The 23,705-nt window shown below is 35.1% G+C and overlaps 1 protein-coding gene and 1 non-coding gene across 9 annotated transcripts in view; both read right to left on the reverse strand.

The window, feature by feature from the left end:
- The window catches only part of Cog5 (component of oligomeric golgi complex 5), a 330,870-nt gene that overhangs the window by 201,498 nt on the left and 105,667 nt on the right, over positions 1–23,705 (reverse strand). The gene's annotated exons all lie outside the window — the stretch shown is intronic.
- Positions 254–385, reverse strand: LOC141421128 (small nucleolar RNA SNORA51). Its single transcript, XR_012445802.1, has one exon. It is a non-coding gene; the product is annotated as a small nucleolar RNA SNORA51 (small nucleolar RNA).

The raw sequence follows: 23,705 nt of genomic DNA on the forward strand, positions 1-23,705 counted from the left end.
TGTTACATTTGTGTTATAACTCCCTATAGACATCCTTACTGATTTTTTAATCTCTGTCAATTATTGAGAAAAGGATATACAAATATTTGACTATGCAGATTTTTCATTTATCTCATTTTTATGAACTTTTGCTATGTTTAAAAATACTTAGGCTACATTAGGTATGTTAGTTTACTCTGATAGCAGTAAACAAATTACAAATTTGGTGGCTTAAAGTAAGAATTTATTCTTTTTTTTTTTCTTCTTCCTTATCCCATGTCTCATCATTCACAATTCAGACCAGGCACAGGGCCTAGTCTGAGGTGTATATGGGGTAGATTTACTTTGCCTCCTTTTTCTATACAGTGAATGCAAAAACACAGCCTGTGGTAAGTACCAGGAGGCAAAAAATTTATTCTTTAGTAATTTTGGAGGTTAGAAATTTGAATTTAGTTTTAAAGGACTATAGTCTAGGTGGCAGAAGTGCAGTTTCCTTTTGGTAGATCTAGGGCCGAATTCATTTCTTTTAATTTTCCATCTTCTGGAGATTGGCTCATGGTCCTAGATATAACAGCAAAAGGATAAGTGACAAAAGAAAAATAATAAATTGTGTTTCATTAAAATTAAAAACATACATCAGAGGACACCATCATCCAAGTGAAAAGACAACCCACAGAATGCACAGATTTTTGCTACTGGCTTTGTAGAATGAGTTTAGCAGTGTTCTTTCCCCTTCTATTTCATGGAAAAGATAGAGTATTGGTTTTAATTTTTCTTTAAAGGTCTGGTAGAAGTGAATCCGTCGGGTCCTAGAGCTTTTTTGGGGGGTGGGGGGAGACTCTTCATTGCTGCTTCGATTTCATTGAGTGTTATAGATCTGTTTAGGTGATTAATATCCTCTTTATTCAGTTTTGGATGGTCATATGTATCTAAAAATTTGTTCATTTCGTCTAGATTTTCCAATCTATTTGAATACAGATTTTCAAAGTCCCTGATGATTCCCTGGATTTCCTTGGAATCTCCCCTTTCTCATTTCTAATTTTATTAATTTGGGTATTTTCCCTCCTCATTTTAGTCAGATTTGCCAGGGGCTTGTCGATCTTATTTATATTTTCAAAGAACCAGCATTTTGTTTCTTTGATTCTTTGTTTTTTTGTTTGCTTGGTTGGTTGGTTTTTTGGTCGCTATTTTGTTGATTTTGGCCCTTTTATTTTTATTATTTCTCTCCTTCTGCTAGTTTTGGGTTTAGCTTGTTCTTGTTTTTCTAGGAGTTTGAGATGCAGCATTAGGTCATTTATTTGAGATCTTTCTGTGTTTTTAATATATGCACTCATGGCTATAAACTTTCCCCTTAGGACGGCCTTTGCTGTGTCCCACAGGTTCTGCTAGGTTGTGTTTTCCTGCTCATTAACTGCTAGGAATTTTTTGATATCTTCCCATATTTCTTCAATGATCCACTCATTGTAGAGTAACCAGAATCTAGAAGAAATGGACACATTTCTAGATACATATGACCATTCAAAATTGAACCAAGAGGATATTAATCACCTAAACAGATTTATAACACTCCAGGAAATTGAAACGTCAATAAAGAGTCTCCCCCCAAAAAAAGTCCAGGGCCAGAAAGATTCACTACTGAACTTTATCAGACTTTTAAAGAAGAACTAATACCAACATTCCTCAAACTTTTCCACGAAAATAGAAAGGGAACACTGCCAAACTCACTCTATGAAGCCAGCATTATACTCATCCCAAAACCGGATAAGGAGACAACAACAGAAAAGAGAATTACAGGCCGATCTCTTTAATAAACATAGATGTAAAAATGCTCAATAAAATATTGGCAAACTGAGTTGAACAGCATATCAAAAAGATCACATACCATGATCAAGTTGATTTCATCCCAGGGATGCAAGAATGTTTTAGCATATGCAAATGTAATACAGTAAATGTAATACAGTATATTAAGAGAAGCAAAGACAAAAACCACATGATCATCAATAGATGCACAAAAAGCCTTTGATAAAATTCAACATCCCTTCATGATAAAAGATCTGATGAAACTGGGAATAGATGGAATGTACCTCAACATAACAAAGGCCATATGTGAGAAGCCTAACGCCAATATCATACTAAATGGGAAAAATTGAAAACGTTTCCTCTAAAGTCAGGAAGGAGACAGGGTATCCACTTTCTCCACTCCTATTCAACACAGTATTAGAATTCCTAGCCCAAGCACTAAGACGGATAAAAGAAATGAAAGGAATACAAATTGGAAAGGAAGTAGTCAAACTTTCCCTAATCGCAGATGACATAATGTTCTCCTTAAAGACCAAAAAACTCCACCAAAAACTCCTAGACACCATAAACAGCTTCAGCAAAGTAGCAGGATACAAAATAAACTAACAAAAATCAGTAGCCTTTTTATACACCAACAATGAACAGATTGAGAAAGAATACAGGAAAACAATTCCATTTATAATAGCCTCAAAAAAATTAAAATACCTATGAATAAACTTAACAAAGGCTGTAAAAGACCTCTGGAAGGAAAACTATAAACCATTGAAGAAAGAAATTGAAAACTACAGCAGATAGAAAGATCTCCTGTGCTCATGGATTGGTAGAATCAACATAGTAAAAATGGCTATATTACCAAAAACAATCTATGTGTTCAATGCTATCCCCATCAAAATTCCAATGACATTCACCACAGAGACTGAAAAATAAACTCTAAAGTTTATTTGGAAGGACAAAAGATCACGAATAGCCAAGACAATACTGAGCAAAAAGAGCAATGCTGGAGGTATGACTATAAAGACTTCAAACTATACTAGAGAGGCATAGGGAAAAAAACAACATGGTACTGGCACAAAAGCAGATATTAGGATCAGTGGAACAGAATAGAAGACCCAGATACAGATCCACACAGCTATGCCCACCAGATTTTTGACAAAGGCACCAAAAACATACAATGGAGGAAAGACAGCCTCTTCAACAAATGTTGCTGAGAAAACTGGATATCTGCATGCAGAAAACTAAAACTAGATCCATGTCTTTCACAGCACGGAGTCTCCTCAAAAAAACTAAAAATAGAACTGCCATATGATCCAGCAATTGCACTCTTAGGGATATACCCAAAGGAATGTAAGTCAGGTTACAACAAAGGCACCTGCACACCCACATTTACTGCAGTTTTATTCACAATAGCTAAGCTATGGAAACAGCTAAGATACCCCACTACTGATGAATGCATTAAGAAAATCTGGTATTTATATACAATGGAATTCTATTCAGCCACAAAGAATGAACTTTTGTCGTTTGTAGGTAAATAGATGGAACAGAACGACACCATCTGAAGTGAAATTAGCCAGGTTCAGAAAGCAAAAAGCCGATAGACCTTATACAAATGCAGAAATATTATGAAAAATAGGACAGACCAAGGGGAGATCACACACCAGAGGGGGAGGGTAAAAGAAGAAAGTTAAGGTGAATACGGCTGATGTACTCCATACAAGAATGAATACAGAATTTTTGAACTGGTTCAAACAATCATCATAAAGGGACTAAAGTAGAAAAAAGAAAAATAAGAGAAAATGAAGCAAATCAGTCTATAATACATTGAAGTGCCACAAGGAAACTTCATGTACAGCTATCTTAAACAAGCAAAATGTCATTTTTCTTCCCTTTCTTTTGTGAAATCAGAGAACAGGAGGGAGGAACAGACCCTTCCTAAGGGGAAGGGGACACTGATACAAGTGGGAGGAGAGGGGAGGTGGGGAAAGGGTGTTAAGAGGGTGAATATGGCACAAAGACTGTGTATTCATGAATGAAAAGGGAGAAAAGATACTATTGAAACTATTTCTCAAATGAGGGGATAAAGGAGAATGGTGGAGGGGGTAAATTTAAGTATGATATATTTGAAAATATTGTAAGAACCTTTATAAATGCCACAATGTATCCCCACCCAGCACAACATTAAAAAAAAAAAAACAGGGAATTATGATTTCACCAAACTAACAAAATCACATGCTAGTAACAGACCCCAAAGAAATAGAGATATGTGATATGCAAGGTGATAAATTAAAAACAGATATATTTTTTAAAAAGCTCAGTGATGTGGTTCCATCTCTCCTGAAAGATTCTCACACAAAAGTTCCTACAGAAGAGCTAAGGAAATCAGGGCTGGTAGCACAGTAGATTTGTTCATACCAGCATCTCCTGAACATGTCAGAGGTTGTCAGTAGGTGTAGAATGGCAGGTGCCATAGGATGCTGACCAAGCACAGAGTATGAAGGCAGCTGAGAGGAAGCCTGATGAGTGCGAATCCCCAGGCTAGACTAGCCAGCTCTTCCACACAGTCCTGCCATTAGCCATGGATGTCATGTGCAAATCTCAGCACAACCCTAATTGGCATGATCACAGATAGGCAACAAACCCAGAGCCCAGAACAGCCTGTGAGTTCGCAGGGATCTGGGAAATGTGGAGGATGCCACATGTCAAATGCAGAGTGTCTGATGTCTGGAGGTTGGGAGCCCAGTTCCTGGGAGCCAGCACAGGAACTTTAAAACAGAACTTTAAGTCCACTTTTCTGTACTGAGGACCCAGCTCAGAACTTCAAGTGACCACTCTCCTACTGATCTAAATCTCCAAACTAGATGGTCCCTACTGGCCTTACCGGACTTAAAAAAAAATCAAAAACAAACAAACAAAAACTGCTCTAGAAAGGAAAGATAGACACCTTTCTTCTCAATAACAAAGAAAATAATTACTATCTTTTGTCTTTTTGTGGTTTTTTTGTTTTTCTTATTTTGGGTATTTATGTTGTCTCTTTCCTTTTCTCTCTTCCTTTATTTTTGCAGTCATCATCTGTGAGCCACAACACCCCCTTTTTATATTCCATTTTGACCATATATTCTCCCTCCCTCTCCTATTGATATCTTCCTATTTTACTTTCTTTCTGTTCGTTCACAATTAGAGTATTTGTCTGTTAGTTTTCTTGTCTCTCTATTCCCCAATCTACAATCCTTCGTTGCCATTATTTTTACCAGGTTGTCAGATTGCCAGATCACTTCTGTTTTCCTTCTCTTTTTCCTTTCTTTCTCATTTTAACTTTAGCTGGATATTTTCTATCTCCTGCTTCTATCTCACTACCCTCTTCTATTCAGCTGTCTCTCCTTCCATTCTAATTACACTATATATTTTGTACTTTTCATTAGTATTTTCCCTTTTATCTTCCTTCCATAATGACTCTTATTAACTAACATTTTCCTAGTTCACAAAGTATCATCTTTGTGCCACCTCTGGAGATACTGGAGCAGTAGCAGTAATCGTTCTTAGTGATCACTGTATTCTCATACTAGGTGTATTTACCAACTGTAACAATTTCCTTCTTGGGTGGAGTGGGGGCTTGTTTCAGTGGGCAAATGTTTTGCCACTGAGCCACAACCCCAGTTTAGTGGCAAGAAAATATATCACAACACAGCCACTATTTGGTTTGGTCTAAACATTCTGAATACTTCAACTGAAGGACACAAGAGGCTAAAACCTCCAACTAAAAACTAGGCCTCAGATGCACGAATCTCAACATAGAAACACAATTTATATGAAAAAAAAAAGCAACATGTTTCTCTAAAAGTCAACAATTCCACAATAAAGGAATTGAGTGGGAGTGACATGAATGAAATCTCAAACAATGAAATCAAAAGATAGATGATAAGGATGATCAATGAAATTAAAGAAGACATGTATAAATATCTGAATGAATTCAAAGAGAATTCAAATAAACAGCTAAATGAAATAAGGAAGACAATACAGGATATGAAAGAGTACTAAAGATACTGAAATCCTGAAAAAAAAAATCAAATTGAAATTTTGAAAGTGAAAAGCTCAATAACCCAAATAAAAACCTTTGGGACATCATTAAAAGACAGAAGCTATGAATCAAGTTTAAAAGAAAGGGAAGAGGTGGATACTAAAGGCATAAATAATGTATCCAATAAAATAATAGCAAAAAATTTCCCCAATATTGAGAAAGAGAGGGCTATCCAGGTGGAGGAGATTTTTACAACATCAAACAGATAAGATCAAAAAAGAACCTCTCCAAAACATATCATAGATAAAACACTAGCAGAACAAAGAATATTGAAAGCTGCAAGAGAAAAACAGCAATTCACATAAAAGGCAGAGTTCTCAATACAAACTCTGAAAGCAATAAGCTGATGGAAGGATATCTTCCAAGCCTTGAAAGAAAATAACTGTCAATCTAGATTACTATATCCAGCAAAGCTATCCTTCATAGTTGAAAAATAAAAAGTCTTCCCCAATAAACAAAAGCTAAAGAAATTCATGACCACTAAACCAACACTGCAGAAGATACTTAAAGGAATCCTAGACACAGAAGAGGGAGGTAAGTGCAACCAAGAAAACACAGGAAAAAATGAATCCAGTAGATGAGTAATTAGCAAATGAGGATTAGGAAAGAAGTAAACATTACAAAAACAGCAAAATGGCAGGAACTACTACACACCTTTCAATAATAAAGCTGAATGATAATGGTCTCTATTCTCTCATCAAAAGACTAGAGACTGAATTAAGAATCAAGACCTGAACATTTGTTGCCTACAGAAACACATCTCATTGACAAAGAAAAACACTTGCTTGGAATGAAAGGACTGAAAAGGATTTTCCAAGCAAATGGAGCCTGGAAGCAACCAGGAGTACCTATACTTTTATCTGACAAAACAGACTTCAAACCAAAATTAAGACAAAGAAAGTCACTTCATATAGGTAAAGGGAACATTCTATCAAGAGAAGATAACAATTGTTAAACAGTGCAGTGCACTGAATTTCATAAAACAAATACTACTGGTCAAAAAAGCTCATATAAACACAGCACAACACAATAGGGGTAAAAAAGTAAATAACCTGTAAGGGAATCCCAATACACCTGGCAACAAACTTCTCAACAGAAACTTTGCAAAAAGGGATGGAGTGAGATAATATGGTCTCACTTCCTTCAGAGTGCTAATGGGAAGGGAAAAAACAGCCAAGTTCTTGTACAGTAAACAAGAACACTGTACTAGCTGAGCATCGTTGTACACAGCTTCACATATCTTCCAGCTAACTTGGTTTTTTTTTTTTTTTTTTTTTTTTTTGTGGTGCTGGTGTTTGAACTCTGAGCCTCATGTTTGCTAGGCTTGCTAGGCAGGCACTCTACCACTTGATCCATTCCATCAGCCCTTCCAGCTAACTTGGAAGACAGAGATAAGAGGATAGCAGTTCCAGGCCAGCCCAGGCAAAAAGTTAGTGAGCCCAATCTCAACAAACAAGGCAGGCACAGTGATTCATGCCTATAATCCCAGCTATTTGGGAGACAGGGCAAGAGTTCAAGAAACTATCTGAAAAACAAACTAAAAAAAAAGAAAGAAAGAAAAAAGACTGGGGTCATGGCTCAAGAGATAAAGCACATGTCAAGCAAGCACGAGGCCCTGAGTTCAAACCACAGTACCATCAAAAAAAATTTTCTTAAGAAACATGGTGTTTGACTACCATCTTTTCTTAGCTTCTATCATATTCCATCCCACATCCCTGCCATTGCCTCTCAGTTACCTTTGTATTTCTTCTCTTCCTATGCTCAACCCTTCCATATTGGACTGCTCAGGGTCCAGTCCTACTTTCTTTCACTTCCTTTGGGGAATACACCTCCATACTTTTTCATATTGAGTTGTCATGTTTATTTGGCTCTCAATTTTGTATATCTTCTGCTTCTTTCTTTCTTCTAGACTTCAAATCATCATTAGTGGTCCTAGCAGATCTCTACACTTGAGCATCAATAAACACCTCAAATTTATCGTGTCCCAAAGTATATTTACGGGTAGCATTGGTGGTTCAGTGGTAGAATTCTCGCCTGCCAAAGTGTATTTACAATCATTCCTCATAAAACCATTGCTCCTAAGAGCTGTAACTTGATGAGAGATCCTATCATTCACTTAATTTGCCAAGTCAACCCCACTTCTCTCACCAGACCTCACTGTTTCTATATCTCCTTAAAATGAATTCGACTACTTTCTTCTATCCTAAATACTACTCCCTTAATTTTTATTGCCTAGCACACTGAGCTTCCCTATTTCTAATTATGCATCCAATTTCCCAACCCTTTTAACAATGCTGTCAGAATACTCTTTCTAAAATGCAAGTCTGATAATTAGTCTCTTTAGTGGAGTCATTCACTACTCTCCTGTGTAACTTAAAATTCTCTAGTTTGGCTAACATAGCCACTTTCTATCTGGCCCTATCTCTCTCAACACTTCCCTGCCCTTCCTCCCTTATCTTTTCTGCCTATAATTTCTTGACTTTTGCTAATCTGGACCAGCATCTATGTCCTTGATTTGCCTAATACCTGAATCTATGTCATATTCTAGCTTATCTACTTTTTTTGGAACACCTTCACTAAACAAATTCCTCCAGATTTTGTATCCTTCTTATGTCATTTGATAGCACCTGATATTTAACCCTTAGTACTGTACTCATTCTATACCATCCTGATGTATTTGTCTAATGCTCTAACTACAAACTCATTATTTATCACTTTCCCTAGTACCTTACACCCTTTATGACACATAAAAGTCACTAAATATTTGTTAAATATCTTACCAAGCAATTAGACATTCCTATGGTGATCTTGGTATTACTTAAAATAATGCTCTGAATGATAGTCACATCTTCACAAAAAAGTGATTGCAAATTACAGGTGAAAACACAAGAGTAAAATATCTTAGTTATATATAATATGCTCAATAAATATAAATGATAGAAGCCTCAAGATTTCCCAGTTTCGAAATATGCCTCTTAAGAGTTATTACACACAGTATAAATAATGAGAATATAAAGAATATAAAGGACTAAGAGAGACTGGAAGGCAGGATTAGGCTCTTACAGTGTCCCTTCCTAAAAATTAATGACACCAACATGTGTTTCATACTCTTGCCTCAGCAAATAAATCACTACAAATCAGGGAACTTCCAAGATAAGCAAGAAATAGTCAAAACCACAAACGTTAAATAACCTAATGTTTTCACTGGATAATTTCCCCAGATAATACAAGCCAATGTGATAACGCTTTTTTTTTTTTGGTTTGGTCTTCTTCCTAAAGCTCAATGAAACAACTATATTTTTAACTTTTCTGAAATACTTCACTATATCACATGTTCAAAAAGAGGACAAGGGCTGGCTGAGTGGCTCAAGTAGTAGAGTGCCTGCTTAGCAAGCATGAGGCCCTGAGTTCAAACTCCAGTACGATGGGGGAGAAAAAAAAGAACAATATGTCACAAATTTTGATTCTATTAGTATAAGAGTTCATCTGCGATACAACAGACTAGCACAGCTATTACAATATATCAACAAATTTTCTTTATTTTGAGCTAAATACTCTGAAACCCAAGTGTACTGTTAACCATGCATTTTAAAATATTAAATTATTGTATTACCAATTCTTCCAGATCATTCACATCTTTCATTTCTGAATAATTATGATCTATACTTACATATCTAATTCATATTTAAATATCTAAACTAGTTAATTCTAATCACATGTAAAATGTCTGATTCAAAACTATTTTAGAAAATTACTCAGACATTCATTAATGATGCTATCGCAAGTTCATCAAAAAAGGAGAAGAAAAATTCAAGAGTTATTATTCAAAACTAATCAAATAAGACAAATGCAAACAATTAAAATTCAAGACACAAAGCAACTGTCAACTTATGGTATATATGGTTAAAAAGGAATCATCAAAGACCAACTGACCTAACAAAATAATCTAAATACTGAATATAAGCAACTAGTATATGATGGAACCACTTAAGAGGACATCTATCATAAACACAGTCCTTGAAAGCTTAAAATGATTTCAAATTTGAATTTAATTCTGAGAAAGTGACATGAAATATGAAAAGTAAAATCTACAGATGGAAATTTAGTACTGTGTGTTTTACCTCTGGGAGTTACAGGCTGCACCATGATTCTATTATTACATTACAAATCTGTTGTGTGGGGAGCGGGGGAGGAATAACTGTGTTACAGGGAAAAAAGAATAGAACAAATTGTTGTAAGAACATGTAGTTTTTTCATGTGTCTTTATTCTACAAGTAACCTATTCTTTAAAGTTTTTTATAAAAATGGATTCATCTATATTTAAAAGACCAATGCCTTTCACGTTTCTTAGTATAAGAATGATCCTTAAGATGTCTCTGCTACTTGACTCACTTGATACTTTTTCTAAGCTCATAATATCATTAGAAAAATGAGGAAAAGATTCTTTTGTTTTTGTTTTCATTTTTTCTTCCCCAACATAAACCAAAACACCAATACAAACACTTACCAAAGACAGGAGGGAGAGAGAACAGCTAGGAGAACAGCTGTGTTGAAGCTCGGAAAGGACATACTTTGGCAGGTTTGTGAGGTGATGGCCTGCCACACAATGTGCCTAAATCTACTCTGATTCCTAAAATTAAAAGGAAAAAAATTCTGTTCTTGATGGTTTGCGTTTTAGAGAGCTGTCTTCCTACCCACCATAGAACATTTTTGTTTGCAAAGCTTTAATTCATTAGTTTTACATGCTGTCAGTGGAGTGGGGGGACCATTAATTTACGAAAAAGAAAAAATGGTAAAAATTGGTGCAGAAATATTCATCATAAAATATCTTGCATCCATGTACATTATTACAGTTAAATTTTTTCCATTTACAAATTAAACTCAACTAAAAATACTCCATACAAAACAACGGTTGTTGTTTTGCTTTTATTTGAAAATCAACAGCTTGAAATGGCATAAGTAGAAAACTTAAAAGCAGGAATAGTAAGAACTCTATGTACATGTTGATATAGTTGGAAGAGTCAAGGAAGATAATACATAAAAGGGCAAAATGGGACAAAGTGAATGATCTTGGAAGAGAAGAAAAGAGTAGGTAGGTTTAGGCTTAAATGAAAGGATATGCCAACATCTTTGCTTGACATAGGAATGAAAGATGGACAAATAACTAAAGACAAAATATAACTTCACGTGAATACATAGGAAGCAAGAAGTTGACAAAATTCAATCCTTATTTTCCCAATGAAGTAAGAAATAAAATTCTCTAATAAGAATGAGAGAGGGAAAAAATTTCTTTTTTCTTTTTTTTTTTTTTTTTTTTTTTTTTGCAGTGCTGGGGTTTGAACTCCTGGCCTACACCTTAAGCCACTCCACCAGCCCTTTTTTGTGTTGGACTTTTTTGAGATAGGTTATGACAAGCTATTTGCCCGGGCTGGCTTCAAACTGATCCTTCTGATCTCTGACTCCTGAGTAGCTAGGATTACAAGTGTGAGCCACCAGTGCCCGGCTGAAAGATTTCTTAAAGAAAATGAGGTGGTCTACATTAAGGGTTACCAAACCAAGACCTGTAGACCAAATGGAGCCCTCCAGGGCTCAAAAAAGAAAACAAAGGAGAATGAGATACAGACAATACATGGCCCTTTATAGAAAAGTTTGCTAACCCCTGGTCTATATACTGTCAACTGTGAGGAAGGTAAAAGTGACTAGAGATTACAAGGAACACACTTGAAAAGGCACTAATCTGTACAGCTATAAGATCTTTTCTCCAGCCATGTCATCTCTTCCTCCACATAGGAAAAAAAAAGGTAAAAATATTTATGAAAGAAAATTGTCCAGGGCAGACTTTTTCTTTTCTTTTTTCTTTTTTTTTTTTTTTTGGTGCTACTGGGGTTTGAACTAAGAGCCTCATGCTTGCTAGGCAGACACTTTACCACTGGAACCACTCCATCAGCCTTAGGAAAAATACATTAAAAACAAGCATCTGAATCACATGATACAGATTAGCTGACTTATTATTACACTCCAACATAAGAAATAAGGCAAATAATTACAGATTTAGTAACTTTCAGACATAGCTTTAGGACAATATAAAATGCCATGAGGTAGCTCACAATTATTTGCTAAAAGAAGCTCCATGACAATTAAGTTTTAGAAACAGACTTGGAGCTTTTGCTTCTAACCTAACAGAGTACTTGGCATAGGACTTATCCTAGAAACTAGAAAACTGAACAAAATTTATGAAACTACTGTTTTCAGATACTAGACAACAAGCAGTGCAGGAATGTGATCCCAAAAAAGGGATGAAGTGAGCTTTATTATTATCCTGGCTTTCTGCTAAATATACTTCTTCCCCTACCATATAAAGGGAAATCCCAACAGAGCACAATGGGTTCAACATGCTGAAGAGATTAATATGAGTTAAGGAAGGCTAAGGTGACTGGAATTCTATGGCCAGAGTAATAGAAAAAGAGAAATCTAAGCAGAGAAACTTTCAGAAAATTCTACCGGAGGCTTTTGCAGAAAAAAATTGTGCAGAGAAATAGTTTCATAATTTCTATATAGGGCCTCTTAAGCAGTCAAAGGAATATGAAGTTATAAATACATATAGTAAGACTCAGAAAGGCCATGCAAAGAACCACGAGTAGAAAGCCAGCAAAAAACTAGGCAACTCTTGAACCCACAGAATACTCCAAAATATTCCAGCTTTGAAAGCCAAAATGGCCACTGAACAGAGGGACATTCAGTAAGACTCTAAAAAGGAGATTCATTAATATGCAGGCTAAGCCAGTCCTAATAAAGGTTATCCTAAAGTTGTCTAATATAGCTTAAAGACAAGCATAAAAGGATTAAGCTGATCCACAAGTTACTAACAGAACAAAGTACAGTATTTAATAAAGGAACATAAAAATTCATTCACAGTGCTCAAACACAGTGAGACCAATACCAACCAAAAATGATAATACTAAGATGCAAAAGGATGATACAATAAGGAGAGAAAGAAATTAAAATACCTTTTATAACTATGTTCAGAGATTTAAAGAAAAAAATGAGTATGAAGAAATTATAACCCTCCCCTCCCCCGCCAGCCAAAAAAAAAGATCAAGTAAACCAGAGCTGAGAAACAGTATTTAACCTGAATAATCCCTAGGAAGATTTATCATAATTACAAAAAAAAAAAAAAAAAAAGAAACTGATGAACTTGGAACCATTGCAAGTAAAACTACACAAACTAAAGCACTCCCCCCACATCCCCCCAAAAAACAAATAAAGCCTCAATGACATGTGAGAGAATACTGAGTTTAAGAAACAGGTCAGGATAGTACAAGAAGGAGACAAAAGATGGAATTTTTAAAGATTTGACTCAAAAAGAACAAATAACAATAGCAACAGCAGTAACAACCACAACAAAAATATAGATCCAAAAATATCAGTAAACCCTACCTCTAAACAAGGATAATATGCACATAGAAATCACAATAAATATGCACATAGAAATCACAATAAGGCACATTACAATGAAACTATAAAAACAACGAAATAAAAAAGAACTCTCAAAGTGAGCCAGACAAAAAAGTCACATTATATAGCTAAGGAACAAAGAAGAATGATCAGACGTCTTTTTAGAAACTACACAAGCCTGAATAAAACAAAACATTTTTTAAAGGAAAAAAAACCAAAACAGTCAACATAAAGCTTTATATCAAGTGAAATTTAAAAAAAAAAGACCCAAGAAATATACGTTTAACAACAAAAGTAGAAAGAATTTTCTGACAATTCTTTGCTACAAAAATGTCATAGTAAATTCTTCTGACAGAAAATAATACCAAGACAAATCTCTGCTGTACAAATAGAAAGGAAAAGTGCCAGAAATTATAAAAATGAGATAAATTTTTTATCTCATATAGAATTTTAAATGTTGAGGATTTGTTCAAAATATTATTGACTACTTAAAGTAAAAATAACAGCAATGTATTATGAAGTTAATATAACATATGTAAAAAAATAAAATAAAAAAGATGGACCAGGCCAATGGAAATAACACTGTAGTAAGGTTCTAAAATTGTACACGCTATGATTACTAGGAAGTAGCTGATAGTTATTTAAATATGTTATAAAATTTTAAATAACCACCAAAATAAGAAAACTAAATGATATAGTTAGTAAGTCAACAGAAAATATAAAGTGAAAAAATAAAAATTAATCTAAAAGAAGGTAGAAAGGAAGAAAAAATAAGGAAAAGGAAGACACAGGTAAGCTAAAAGGCTTAAAAAATATACATGATGCAAACCATATGGGAGAAACACAGAATAGTTACAATGATATCAGACAAGGATTATTATTAGGGATATAGACATGTATTTTATAACAACTCTAAATCACCATGCACCCAATAAAATATAGGAGACAAAAACTGGAAAAGCTGAACGGAGAAACCCACAAATTCACAATTATAGTTGGGGATTTCACAACTCCCCTTTCAGAAAAAACATAACTTCAGTAAAAAGCTAATAGACAATATACAGAAAATCAGTAATGCTAGAAAAGATTTTATGAACAATCATATGATCCAGCAATACCACTCTGGGTACATATCCAAAGGAATATAAGTCAGGTTGTTCAATTTTAGTTTTTTGAGGAACCTCCATATTGTTTTGCACAGTGGCTATAGTAATTTACATTCTCACCAACAGTGTATAAGGGTTGTTTAGGCTTATTAAAGGCTCAGAAGAGTATGGTCTGTTTTGGTGCATATTCTGTGTACTTTTGAAAATAATGTGTTTTCTCTGATTGTTGGACATATGCTCTATAAAAATTAAAAAGGTCAATTGATAATATCATAAAGCAAAAATTTCATTCTTCTTTATGGCTGATTGCAGTACAATATATTTACAGGTAAAATATCAAGGCAAACCCTCCACCGAACAATAAGCAGACACTAAAACAATGAAGGACAGGAATGTAAAACAGGTCATGTTAAAGGGAGGGCACTAGTGGGAGGGGGAGGGAAAATCAAGAGGGTAAAGGAAGATATATATTTATATGTATGTATGAATATGGAACACTGAACACTGAAACCTGCTGAAGTCATTTTAAGAAGGATAAGGGGAAGAGAGAGAATGATGGAGGGGATGAACCAAACCAGTGTACACTGCATGCATATATGGAAATGTCACAGCTGAAACCCTGTACAACTATTGCATACTAATAAAAACATTTAAAAGTAAAATAAATAAACCTAAGCAATTATTTAAAAAACTGAAAATACTCAGAGTATGCTCTCTGGCCATAATGTAATTAGAAATCAATAGCAAAAAAGAATTTTTGTGAAAATTATCAAATATTTGAAAATTGGAAAATACAATTTTTTGGGGGGGCAGTAATGGGGTTTGAACTCAGGGCCTCATGCTTGCTAGGGAGGCACTCTACCACTTCAGCCACTCTGCCAGCCCAGAAAACACACTTTTAAACAATGCATGGACAAAAAAAAAAAAAGGCCTAAGGAAATCAGAAAACATACTAAATTAAGATATAAATAAAATTTATTCAAATTTATAGGACTTAGACATATTAGGAAAAAAAGATTAAAATAGGTGAAAGAAAATTTCACCAAAGTAGAAGATGGAAATAGAAAAAGAGTAGAAATCAATAAAACAGACAAAAAGAAAGAAGAGACAAACTGCCAATATTAGTAATGAAAGTGAAGTCACCAGTACAGATTCTACAGACATTACAACATAATGAAGAAATACTTAATACTTAAATTGATGCCAATAAGTTTGGCAACTTAACTAATATGAAAAAATTATTTAAAAGATACATATTACCAAAACAGACAGAAAAAATAAAGAAAAATCTGAATCTATCATGTTAAATAATTTGTTTATAATTAAAATGATTAGTGTGTAATTAACCAACATAAAACCTAGCTCAAATGTCTTCTGTAGTGAACTGCATCAAACACTTAAGGAGGAACTAATTAACCTTCACAAACTTTCTCAGAATTAGAGGTAAAGGAATATTTTTCAACTCATTTTATGAGACCCGAATTCTCCAGATTCTAAAATGAGACCAAAACATTATAATAAAACAAATGACAGATCAATATCCCTCATAGATACATAGGCAAATAATTTCAGATGGAATCATACAGTATCTGAAAGGGTAATCTATCATGACCAAAGGACACTTACCTCAGAAATGCCAGGTTAGTTTAACATTCAACAATCAGTTCATATAATTTGCCATGTTAATAGATTAAATGAGAAAATACAATGAACTTTCAGTAAATGTGAAAAATAATTTTAAAAATCTGATGTATATTCCTGACACAGGACAAATGCTGTTTATTAATAGTATCAAAAATGTTAGGAGTTCAGCATCATTCAACTTGGCATACATGTATGCGATCTCTACACTGAAAACTACAAAATATTACTGAATTTAAAGGCAACCTAAATAAATGGATATGCCATGTTTAAATATCAGAAGACTCAACATAACGATGTGTATGTTCACCAACATATATGCAGATTCCATGCTATGCCAAACAAAATCCCACCAGGGATTATTCTTGCTTCCTTGTACAATGTAGAAAGCTGGAAAGAACATAGCTGTCACTCTAGCAAGAAGAACAAGAAAAAAAAAATCTATAAAGACAAACCTTTTTTTAACTCATCAGTTAGCTGAAGTTACAGGACAACCAACCAACCCAAATTTTAAGAAAAGACAGTTTCTTTGAAGGACACACATTGGTCATGAGCACTTGAGTACTGCAAAAACTCAATATTGGACACTAGAGAATTGCACAATACTGGACTAAGAATAATTTAGCTAAAATTATTAAGAAATTTTAGTAAAGACTGAGTATGTGCTAGCAAGAAAGAAAGAATCCACAGAGACAGCATACACAAAGGGAATTCATACCCATCCATAAGTTCTTCTTCATACACTTTACTAGATGTTCACAAAGACAGTACACAGTAAAAGGCCCAAGAAAGCATCACTGAAGATGCAGGCTTCAGGGAGGAGAATGCAGCCACTGAGAGAAAATAAAGAAGTCCAGCTTGGTTCCTTTCTATCAACTTTATTATGAAGCGTAGTTTAAACCAGTGAGGGAAGGGTAACAAACCCTGTCACTGTTTGCACATTTCTGAAAATCCTTTAGGGCTAGGAGAAGGAAACAGAGGGAGAAAAAATGCTGCAGCCAGGGGGATGGAAAAGCAATTCATCTTACAAATGGAAGCAGGAGGCACTGAGAAGTCTCCATTTCTAAAACCCAGGATACAATGATTGCTTAGTCTATTTATGAATATGCTGCTACACCAAGTATAAAATGGATCTGGCAGCTACAATTAGTTTTTAAAGTTTGAAGTCTCAAAGACAGATGTTTTTAATCTGCCAGTCTTCTAAAGGGAAGACTTGAAGGTTAAACAACTGGCAGTACACCAAGAGTCAATAGAAATATATATTACCATATACAAAATATAACAAGATTAATCAATGAGCACACTGGTCACAGCTATGAGAATAGAATGACCTCATCCACCCAGTTTTCTGTAGCCAGCACTGACAGCAAATTGCTGCATCAGCTTTCAACTTAGCCTCCATTAGTGAAGCAGACCCAGGTTTCATAGGGACTTCTGTGAATGGAAGGTCCAATGAGCCAGTGGCTTTGCTTAAGTGGTTAAGTGACAGAGAATTTTTCTCCAACAGGGGTAGGTAACTTCTATCCCTTCATGCAAAGCCAAAATGACAATAAGGCCAAGTAGCTACAGCTTTGTATAAATTATTTATTTGATTAATAATGTCCCATTGGAATTTTTCCTTATTAACCATGAAGCCCAAGTTAACCTACCCCCAAATAGCACATCAAGTCAAAGAGTCACAAGAGATCTTGTCTTAACATTAGCTTAGCAATAGGTAAATAGCTATAGGGTTTTCAAAAAAACATGTGCACTTGGTGGGGTTGTAGCTCAGTTGTAGAGCATTTGCCTAGCATGGCAGAAATGGTACAGCATTTGATCCCTAGCACTGCAACAAACAAACAAAACTATTAGGAACTTTAGCAGGCATGCCAGGAGTTAGAGGTCAGCCTGCGCAGCATAGGGAGGCCCTAATTCCAAAAAAGCCTTGCACTTGTGGCTCAAACCTGTAATCACAGCTACTTGGGAGGCTGAGATCAGGAGGATCCAAGGTTCAAGGCCAGCCCAAGCAAATAGTTCACAAGATCCCCCATCTCCAAAATAACCACAGCAAAATGGACTGGGGGTGAGGCTCAAGCAGTAGAAGAGCAACTGTTTTGCAAGCATGAACCCCTGAGTTCAAACCCCAGTCCACCTCAAAAAAAAAAAAAAGAGAGAGAGAGAGAGAGAGAGAGAAAGAAAAGGAAGAAGAAAAAATAATGGTGCACTTGGTAGCTGGGTCAGGCAGGTGGCACTGCTGTACTAAGAAATGGCCTTAATTCTTGAACAGCTACTAAGCCTTTAACTAGCTGTGATTTCTTTCCTCTTGGGATGATAGCTTATCTTTGCTGGAATAGTTCTCTACATGTAGCAGCCCATAAGTGGGAGAATCTCCTTTAAATCTGCAAAAACATCAAAACACCAACATGAACTATACATTTAGCAGAGGAAGCCAGAACAGTACACTGAATAGGTCCAGAGGCTCCACCCACCCTTCAGCTTTTTAAAAATTTTGAGTGTTTGCACCCCACCCTCAGAACACAGATCAAGGAATTTATCCAACACACAAAAATGTCTAGTGCCACAGCTTCCAGGGGACTATATAAGTTCCAAATCAGAAACATGGGGAATGGGAGGCTATCTTGCAGGGGAAAGCTGTGGTGATAGAAAGGCTTTTCTTTTGCTTTGGGCTCCTCACTCCAGGGTAGTGCCGCTTCCTTTTTCCTCTACCCCAAGCTCCAGCAAGGGCCCAGGAGTTTCTAGTTTGCTCCTGTACATGCTGCTGCAGCTCCACACTACTATCATCCTCAATAGCTTCAACCTCCCTTGTCACCTATTATGTTTTTCCCCCACAGGACCTGTAGGATGGTGAGTTGGGCAAGTCTGTCAACCAGAGTTAGAAAAATCTTCATGAGGTTCCCTACCTTACTTGGCTTTTATTTTAAGCAGCTGAGATTAGAGTAGAGGGAATGGAGAAAATCACACAGTGCAAAGAAAAACAGTAGGTCTGCACCAACAAGCAAGGCTTTGCATTTACATTCAATGTCAAGTGGCAGCCCACTTGGACTCAGCAAATGATTTTGTCATTTGTTTTGTCTTCCCAAAGCTCTGTATCCTCAATGCTGACACCTTTTATGTTAGGTCTTGTGAGCCCTTGATTTATCAGTTACAACCATATTGCCTCTTGCCTGGGGTCCTGAGGCTTGCTGCCTCATTGATGTAATATTGTTATCTTTCCTTCCTTAGCCTCCAAAGCAAACAACAACAAAAGCACCATTTCAACAGCTTCATTTAATTCCACCTTTTCCTGGTGGAAGTAGCTCAAGTAGTAGAGCACCTGCCTAGCAATTGTGAAGCCCTGAGTTCAAACTCCAGTCCTACCCATAAATAAATAAATAAATAAACAAACAAACAAGAAAATAACTCCACCTTTCACTGCTTAGCCTGAAAAAATTCATTAAGAATTAGTGCAGTAGGGAACTCTTACTCTATACTATTGCCCCAGGAACTTAAACAAGAGCATTGCTACTGTATCCCTTAAATAAACCAAAGAAGCCCTATCCTTTCCCTTGCAGAAAGCCTTGTGTGTCAACATCACATCCTTGTCACCAAAAATGTAAGAATTGTTAAGGGTCTGGGATTTTTTAAATTCTACTTATAAGCTATGCTGCTAGCCTGTTATTTGTTTCATGGATGCAAACAGAAGATACAAGATGCTGGGTCAAAGAAAAAGAACTTTATTATCTATCATACAGCAAACAGGATGAGCATCAAGTTCACCTTTCCCTATAAGTCCCCTTTGCACAGGAGCCTAGGTTGGTGCTCTTCACCATGTGGGTTTTTGTCACAGCTGAAGAACAATAAACTTGGGAAAAGTATCATTTCTATAGCAAACTGAAGCAAGTCTGCTCATTTGCTCTTTTGTGGGGAGTCATTACTTCATCCCCCAACATTGCTACCCTCAAAACAAAACCCTGGGAAACAGAGCACATAAAGAGAGGTCAAGTCTCTGCATTTTTGGCATACTCAGCAAGAGCATTCAGGGATGCTTGGAGCTCACCCACCATACTCCTATTCGTTCTGCTGCCAGAGGTACAGGGCAGTACAATAAGGCAAGAAAATAAGTATGCCACATATGCTTCAGGACAAAGTATATCTATTTGCAGACAATATTAATTGTCTATGTAGAAAAAGACAAGGATTTCATTTTAAAAGCTCACAAAATTAACAGATAAATTTAGTAAAAGCTCAATATACAAAGACCAATTGTTATATACATTAGTAATAAACAATTGGATTTTTAAAAAATTAGTTCCTATTTCAATAGCACTAAAGGAATGAAACAATTAGGTACAAATTATGTGCAGAACACATAAGCAAAGAACTACAAAACACTGATAAAATGAATCAAAGATGGCTTAAAAATAATAGACACTGTCCACATGTTGAAAGACTCAATACATTGTCATTTTTCCCAAACTAATCTACAGATGTTTAACACTAAAAATCAAAATAACAGCAAGACTTTTTATAAGTATTATATCCCTAAATGGAGGTAGCAGTAATAAAAATGTATTCCTTAATATAATTAGCAGAAAACACCAGTGATCACAGTATTCTGAAATTAATAATAAACTTTTAAAATGCATCCACTTACTCAAATGAATGACCCAAGTAGTACAATGATGTTACTAAGTCTATCATGGAACTATTGTAGGCTATAAACTATTCTAGCCTATAGTAGAATTGTACTATTCTCTGGCTTTACACATTAATATTAAGAATGGCAGCATTCTAATAAAACCATTTTGTATCTAACTAGTTTCAACAACAGACACCAGATCCTAGGCAACCATTCAGCTATGTCACCCACCAGAACACAAAACTCAGAAGAGGACATTTGGCACACCTTTGTTAAATAAATAATCCAGTTGATCAAACTGACTAAGCTTCCAGGCAGAAATGAATTTGATTCTACACAATAACTTAAGAGTGGGAGAATTATGCAAAAAAAAAAAAAAAAAGGAAGCAACAGAAGAAAAAGCAAATAGCGGGGTACAAACATTGCTATTTATATAACAATTAAAACATACAAGAGGAAAACAATCAATAAAATCTGTAATATGAAAGGATGCAAAGAAGGATATAATGAAGTCAAAATGATAAGCCAGAAAATTGGGGTGAATAATTTTAATAAACCATAAAGTAGATATGCCAACAACAGTGTAACAGAGGAAGGTTAAACTGTAGTAATAATCACAGAGTTTAAAGACTAAATTTCAGATGAGAAAATGGAAAGAAACGTATGTGACACATGCAAATGACCTAAGCATACAGTATAAAAAAGAGAAAAAGAAAAAATTTAATTGCTTGACTTAGGTGAGGTAGAAAAGGATGGAGAAGAATAGTTTGTGGAATTTTCTGTTAAAAGTATGCAATTCTGGCTAGGTGCAGTGGCTCATACTATAATCCCAGCTGGTCAGAAAGCAGGTATCTGGAGGTTTGCAGTTCAAGGTTAACCCAAACAAAAAGTAGTGAGACCTATTTCAATAAGCTGGGTGAGGTGGCATGCTTCTGTGATTCCAGAAATTTAGGAGGCAATAGTTAAGAGGATCTCAGTTTGAGACCAACCTAGGCAAAATGCAAGACCCTAACCTGAAAAATAACTAAAGCAAAAAAGGGCTGAGGACATGGCTCAAATGACAGAGGACTTGCCTAGCAAACACACCTAAGTTCAAACCCTAGTACCACAAAAAAAAAAAAAGTATGCAATTCTGATGTGTGTACTTTATTCGATATAATTAGTTTTCAATTATTCTATTATAGATAATGAATCATCAAAGCTGTTGACTTTCTACTACCCTGACTACTCCCCACTTGATGGAGGTTTCAGCAGATGGTCCATTTCTATTTTTCTGATAAAAACATTTGTTGTGAAAGAAATTTAAAGTTGAGAAGCCAAATGAAATTTATGGATTTCTGAATTTGAAGGATTAAATCAAAATAAGCCTTTCTTCCCTGAGCTCCAGAGTCAGAAAGAGTTCGGAGTTAACTATATTAAGTATTCATTGAAAAGCACCCTTTCTGAAGTAACATAGCTTAAAAAGTCATTTTCCACAATTAGAAACTGCTTCTGCATATCCACTTGCAAACAGTTTCAAAGCACTTTGTTATGATTAATTCTAATATTTCACAAAGTTGTGTTTTATATTTGCAAACTCAGAAAAATCATCAAAAATGTAGCACCAGAACTAGTCACAAGCTTGTTAAGAATGACTTGACATGAATAATACAATGTAAATATAATAAATTTCTCTCACAGTCACAGATGCCCAAACTTAAGAAGACAAATGTATAAAATTAACAATCATGGACTCTTTTAGGAATTAAAAAAGATAATGCAATACAATATTTATAACTAAAAAGAAAAATATAACTTTTGAGAAAGGATTTTAATTGCGCTGTTTTAGGGTTAGATTCAAATCTGTTGCTTAGTTATCATTGGGAAAGCTAAAGTGTTTTCCCAGTTTTTTTAACTTAGTAAAAAATTCATCTATAAAAGTATCTGATAACATAAAATTTGGTTTAAGTCACCAATTATCGCTTTTTTCAAAGTTAGTATCTAATGTGAATATAAAACATATTAAATGCACAAGTATGAAAAACTTGTGTTACTATGGAAACAAGAATCTTTAAATTGTGACAAGTAGTTTGATAGAATTTTTTTCCTGAAAATAACATAATCTGATTCTCAACCAGGGTTTCAGATATTAGTATATTTATTAAAAACAGAGGACTTTAGGAATACTTTGTGAAGATGTGAGTTTAAAGGAAGCCTGGGTTACCTTTAAGGAAGCTTGAGTTACCTAAAGTTATACAGCTAAGAAGTAGTAAGTGAACCCAGATTACCAATTCGAAGCCCAAGCACTTCCTTAAACTCCCCTGGAAAGGGCCAGCTACCTAGTAGGGTAAGGTGTGCAGTGTTCTAACACTGATTGGTAATAACTTACCTAGACTTTTGCAAGTCAATAGATTTCTCTGTGCCTTGGTTTCTTCAACTTGAACCTAACCAAATACTTCAGCTTCTTTTGGAAGAAAAAGCACTATGCATATTGTCATTATATTAATAATTTCCTCATCCCCAACACAAGTTTCAACTGATACTAACATGTTTTCTCTGATTTTAGTTTTAAGTTTAAAATAACATTCTGTGTATTAGCTATCTTGTAACATAGCTGGCATTCTAACAAGATCCTTTTCCCTAACTTTCAAAATGCATGATTAATAAATAGCACAACATATTCATTTTTAGCATTACCAACACCTCGCCACCCAAAGCTGTGCAGAAAATTTTAGAAATTCACAGCAAAATTTTCCACATTACTCTCAATTTCTACAGAAATGCAATTTAAAACTCATGTATTTGTCAGCTATTCCCCTATAAAGTTTCAAGGATACCAGTGCAAGATTACAAAAATACTTACTACTTTTTAAAATTGCAGGAGAATAATTTAATCACAAATACAAAACTTTGGATATGACATTTTTAAAATATAAAGATCACTATTCCTAAAATAATGGAAATAGGTAATGATTAATATTCTAATAATTCAGCCATCAGTAATGATGTCTATTTTGTAAGTACATATAGAATCTAGCTACTCTCCATAGTCACG

The sequence above is a fragment of the Castor canadensis genome, chromosome 2 (assembly GCF_047511655.1).
Source record: "Castor canadensis chromosome 2, mCasCan1.hap1v2, whole genome shotgun sequence".
In the NCBI taxonomy this organism is placed as follows: domain Eukaryota; kingdom Metazoa; phylum Chordata; class Mammalia; order Rodentia; family Castoridae; genus Castor; species Castor canadensis.